The sequence below is a fragment of the Dromiciops gliroides genome, chromosome 2 (genome assembly GCF_019393635.1).
Source record: "Dromiciops gliroides isolate mDroGli1 chromosome 2, mDroGli1.pri, whole genome shotgun sequence".
NCBI classification, from domain to species: domain Eukaryota; kingdom Metazoa; phylum Chordata; class Mammalia; order Microbiotheria; family Microbiotheriidae; genus Dromiciops; species Dromiciops gliroides.
The window spans coordinates 207,020,883-207,027,149 of NC_057862.1; the positions used below are offsets into that span (position 1 = coordinate 207,020,883).

General features: G+C 40.8%; 1 pseudogene; it reads left to right on the forward strand.

Moving 5' to 3' along the window:
• The first annotated feature begins 2,190 nt into the window (after positions 1-2,190).
• On the forward strand, positions 2,191-3,507 carry LOC122743037 (annotated as a pseudogene).
• The last annotated feature ends 2,760 nt before the right edge of the window (positions 3,508-6,267 follow it).

Sequence of the window (6,267 nt, forward strand, 5' to 3'; positions counted from 1 at the left end):
GAGAAATGGCAATTAGCCTTTCAACACTCGTGTTTCCAGTGCATGGCTAACTGATGGATTGTGCACCAGTTCTGTGCATCACTGGTTTTATTTTGCTTCAGTCTGTTGTGCTTCTTTCTCTTGCTGAAAACAGGTGTAAAAAACTTTGTAGGTCTCTTGAGTATTTATAAAGGATGACAGGCTTGTCTAAAATTTAATTCCAAATCTCACAAGTTGATGATATTGTTAAAGATAAAACTGCCCATTATGCAGTTACACTGTGATGAATATCTCCATCAGGAGTCAGATAGATTTTCATTAGGACATACTTGACATGGGTCAGTTTTATTCAATCCACCTCACTGAGAGAGAGAATAAGAGGTTAAATGAATTGCTAAAAAACCAGAATAACTTCTCAGAATCAATTGAGTCCCAAAGTCAGAGTCTCCTATTCCTGGTTCCAGAGTTTAAATTAGGTGGATTTTCCTTTGTAGATGCATAACTAGGAATTATTTCATTCAAGGCATATTTAATTCAAGGCACAGAAATGATATCTGCTCAGTAATGTGCTGATAAATAGGGGGTTTTTTTGGTTGGTTGTTTTTTTTTTGTTTGTTTGTTTGTTTTGTTTTGTTTTTGTGGGACAATGAGGGTTAAGTGACTTGCCCAGGGAGCGAGTAAGTGTCAAGTGTCTGAGTCCGAATTTGAACTCAGGTCCTCCTGAATCCAGGGCTGGTGCTTTATCTACTGCACCACCTAGCTGCCCTGACTGATAAATAGTTAACAACAGGCCCTCTGAAAAGAAAAACATGCACATAATGTACTTTTTAATGTTTAATTTGCAATGCTAAAGTTTTCTCCATCATTTTAAGTGTAGATAAATAACAAAAATTAACCAAGCCCTGATTTCTAATATTTGTTGATTTCTGAGATATAACATACTCATACTGAATATTTAACAATAATTGATGGTACCTAAATTGCCCAACTTCATAAGTAAGCAAAGAGTGGGAGAGATGGTTGGTGACAAAATAGCAGACAGGGTGGGCATGATGGTAAAACCTGCATAGGTAAAAACTTAATGAAGGAGTCAGAAGATCAAAGGAGGCTGGTAGTACAAGGCAAGAAAATGAGAGCAGATAGAGAAGCATAACGCATGGGGACAACAATCTAGAAGACTATATCAAAGAAAAAGCATAATCCCTGCCTGGTTGATGTCCTGGTATAAGGCCCCATTTGCTCCAGTCTAGTTATGTCTGCTTCCCAGACATACAGTAGATTTTACATATTTTTTTTTCAGCTGAGGATGACCCTTGTCCAGTATGAAAGGCAGAACTGATTGATACTTTTTTTCATAATATCCTTAGTACCAGTTACTTTACTAAATTAAGCATATAGAACATACATTTGCAAGATTTCTGTTTGCTTCCACATTAAGTCAATATCACAAGAAGTATAAATTGTGCATCACACATTCACAGAATGTGAATAACTGTCAACTAGATACTGACAATTTAAAGGTTAAGTAAAGTGCTTTATCCATAGGTACTAAAGAAATACTTGTTGAAAATTCAACTGAATGAACAAAAGGTCAAGAACATCAATGGAATTAATGAAAAAAGTCAAAGGAAGGTGGCCTAGTCATACCAGATCTAAAACTATATTATATTAGGCATAGGAAACATAATAGTAAATGACTATAGTAATCTATTGTTTGATAAACCCAAAGACTCCAGCTTCTGGGATAAGAACTCACTATTTGAAAAATACTGCTAGGAAAACTGGAAAATAGTATGGCAGAAATTAGGTATAGACCAACACGTTATACCATATATCAAAATAAGGTCAAAATGGGTATATGATTTAGACATAAAGGGCGATATCAGAAAAATTAGGAGAGGAAAGAACAGTTTCCCTGTAAGATCTATGGATAGGGGAAGAATTTATGATGAAACAAGAGACAGAGAACATTATGAAATGCAAAATGGATAAATTTGATTACATTAAATTTTAAAAGTTTTTGCACAAATAAAACCAATGCAACCAAGATTAGAAGAAAAGCTGAAAGCTGGGAAACATTTTTACAGCCAATATTTCTGATAAAGGCCTCATTTCTAAAATATATAGGGAACTCCTCCCCTCCCGCCCCTCCAGCCGGGCTCACTTTGCAGCAGCACCGACGTCCCCACCCCCTTTCTCTGTGGAATCACCATGGTGGCTGGGACCCTGTACACATACGCTGAAAACTGGCGGGCCTTCAAGGCCCTCATTGCTGCACAGTACAGCGGGGCCCAGATCCGCGTGTTGTCCGCACCTCCCCACTTCCATTTTGGCCAGACCAACCGCACCCCCGAATTTCTCCGCAAATTTCCTGCTGGCAAAGTCCCAGCATTCGAGGGGGATGATGGGTTCTGTGTGTTTGAGAGCAACGCCATGGCACACTACGTGAGCAATGATTAGCTTCGGGGCTCGACTCCAGAGGCAGCTGCCCAGGTCATCCAGTGGGTGAGCTTTGCAGACAGTGACATTGTTCCTCCAGCCAGTACCTGGGTGTTCCCCACACTGGGCATCATGCACCACAACAAACAGGCCACAGAGAACGCCAAAGAGGAGGTGAGGCGAGTTCTTGGGCTCCTGGACGCCCACCTGAAGACTCGGACTTTCCTGGTGGGGGAGCGTGTGACTCTGGCTGACATCACCGTCGTGTGCACCCTCTTGTGGCTCTATAAGCAGGTCCTAGAGCCATCCTTCCGGCAAGCCTTTCCCAACACCAACCGCTGGTTCCTCACCTGTATTCACGAGCCCCAGTTCCAGGCGATCTTGGGAGAGGTGAAGCTCTGTGAGAAGATGGTGCAGTTTGACGCTAAAAAGTTTGCGGAGAGTCAGCCCAAGAAGGAGGTCCCAAGAAAAGAGAAGGGACAGCGAGAAGAGAAGCAGAAGGCCCAGGCAGAGCAGAAGGAAGAGAAGAAGGCGGCCGCAGCCCCCAACCCCGCGGAGGAGATGGACGAGTGTGAGCAGGCTCTGGCTGCGGAGCCCAAGGCCAAGGATCCCTTTGTTCAGCTGCCCAAGAGTACCTTTGTGTTGGATGAGTTTAAGCGAAAGTACTCCAACGAGGACACGCTGACGGTGGCCCTGCCGTACTTCTAGGAGCATTTCGACCGCGATGGTTGGTCCTTGTGGTACGCTGAGTATCGCTTCCCCCAGGAACTCAGCCAGACCTTCATGAGCTGCAACCTCATCACTGGCATGTTCCAGCGCCTGGACAAGCTGAGGAAGAACGCCTTCGCCAGCGTCATCTTCTTCGGCACCAACAACGACAGCGCCATTTCAGGAGTCTGGGTTTTCCGGGGCCAGGAGCTTGCCTTCCCGCTAAGCCCAGATTGGCAGGTGGACTACGAGTCCTACACATGGCGCAAACTGGATCCCGGCAGTGAGGAGGCCCAGACGATGGTCAAGGAGTACTTCTCCTGGGAGGGGCCCTTCCAGCACGTGGGCAAACCCTTCAATCAGGGCAAGATCTTCAAGTGACCACCCCCTGCTGCCGCCATCTAGCGGCCTGCTTCCTCCTCTGCAGGGAGGGCCAGTCATTAAACGAAACTGATCACAATCCCCCCCCAAAAAAAATAAAATAAAAAAATAAAATATATAGGGAACTAAATCAAATTTATAATAATGCAAGTCATTCCCTAGTTGATAAATTGTCAAAGGATATGCACAGTTTTCTTATGAAGAAATTAAAGCTATATATATAGTCATATGAAAAAATGCTCTAAAGCAGTATTGATTAGAGAAATACAAATTAAAACAACTATGAGGTACCACCTCACACCTGTCAAATTGACTAATAGGATAAAAAAAAGAAAAATTCTAAATGTTGGAGAAGATATGAGAAAATTGGAACACTAATGCATTGTTGGTGGAGTTGTGAACTGATCCAACCATTACAGAGAGCAATTTGGAACTATGCCCAAAGGGCTATAAAACTGTGCATATCCTTTGACCCAGCAATACCACTATTAGGTCTATATACCAAGGAGATCATTTAAAGGGAAAATGACCTATAAGTACAAAAATATTTATAGCTACACTTTTTTGTGGCAAAGAATTGGAAATTGAGGGGATGCCCATCAATTGGGGAATGGCTAAACAAGTTGTGGTATACAAATATGATGGAATACTATTGTACTATAAGAAATGATGAGCAGGCAGTTTTCAGAAAATTCTGGAAAGTCTTAGGTGAACTTACGCTCAGTAAAGTGAGCAGAACCAGGAGAACACTGTAAACAGTAAGAACAACATGTTGTGATGATCTACTGTGAAAGTCTTAGCTCTTCTCAGCAATACAATGACCCATGGCAATTCTGAAAGACTTATGATGGAAAATGGTCTCCACAGCCAGAAAAAGAATTATGGAGTCTGAATGCAGATCAAAGTATAATTTTCACTTTATTTGTTATTTTTTTCTTTCTTGCAGTTTTCTCTTTTCTTCTGATTCATCTTTTACAACATGACATATGGAAATATGTATAACATGCATATGTATATGTATCTAGAGTTAGACATAGGGGAGAGGAAGAGGGAGAGGGTCTGGGAGAGGAAGAAGTAGAGATAGAGGTAAAGCTAGAGATAGAGATAGTGATAGAGATAGATAGAGATAGAGAGAGAGAGAGAGATGATATATAACATATATCTTATTTCTTGCCATCTTGGGGAGGGGGGGAGGGAAAGGAGGGAGGGAGAAAAATTTGGAACTCCAAATCTTTCCTAAATATATGTTAAAAATCATCTTTGGGGCAGCTAGGTGGCTCAGTGGATAGAGCACTGGCCCTGGAGTCAGGAGTACCTGAGTTCAAATCTGGCCTCAGACACTTAATACTAGCTGTGTGACCCTGGGCAAGTCACTTAACCCCAATTGCCTCACTAAAAACAAAAACAAAAAAACAAAAAAAAAACATCTTTAAATGTAATTGGAAAATAAAATAAAATACTTCTAAGAAATAGTTGTTGAATTGAATTAAATTATTCAATTCCTGGTCTAGCTCATTCATCAAGCTCTTGATTTGGAGTCAGAGAAGCCACATTAAAATTTTAGTCCTGCCGTTTACCAGTTTTGTGACCTCAGGAAAGCCATTTAATCTTTCCAGGCCTGTATCCCCATTAGTGAAATAATTGGACTAATCAGTCAACTAATAAATATTTATTAAGTCCCTACTATGTATGTGTCAGGAACTGTGCTAAGTGCTGAGGATACAAACATAGGCAAAAGAAGACAGTCCCTACCTCAAGAAGCTTACAATCTAAAGGGGGTAGACTATAAGCAAAGAAACATGTACAAAAAAGCTATTTACAAAATGAATAGAAAATAATTTAGAGGGAAGGCAATAGAATTAAGAGGAATATATTGGTAAAGGCTTCCTATAGAATATGAGGTTTTAATTGTAAAATAAAAGACTGGGGACAGCAAGAGAAAAAAATCCCAAAGGTGAGATAGAGGATCTTATTCATAGACTAAGTGATCTCTAGGATGTGTACATGGTCTAATTCTATGATCCTATGATATGATTAATTCAATGGCTAGCCCATCTAGCTGCATTTCATAGCATGGGATTTCAGCTCATCAATATTACCCCTCAGAGCCATCGTTGTCATATGAAGACTTATTTGAAGAATAGCATAAGGATATAGTCTTTCCAAACCTTTCTCTCTCCATGACCTACTACAGACCTAACATTAGAAATTCCTCAGATTAGAGTCACTCTTTTGTGATTAGACAATAGAGATATTGGCATTGTTTCCAAGATGACATGGTAAAATATTCAAAAACCCAAATGGATAGCTGATTTGATTGATTTGGATATGTTCCCCAAGCATACAGATGGCAACCCATCCATGCCTGTCATCATCTAGCATCCCTCAGATTGTCTTTTTTTTTTTTTTTTTTTTTTGGGCAGGGCAATGAGGGTTGTGACTTGCCTAAGGTCACATGGCTAGTAAATGTCAAGTGAATAAGGTCAGATTTGAACTCAGGTCCTCCTGAATCCAGGGCCAGTGCTTTACCCACTGTGCCACCCAGCTGCACCCCGCCCCCACCCAGATTGTCTTTCAAATATATTTATATGAATAAATTCCCAACTTCCCCTACCTCCAAAAAATACATTCACTAACACATAAACTAATGAATGAAATGAATTACTGTCACTGTGTTTCTTGTGTAAGACTTTGCATCTCTTCCTACTGTTAAGCTTAAAGGGTATGATGGATAGAACACAGCACTTTCTACTAGTCTAA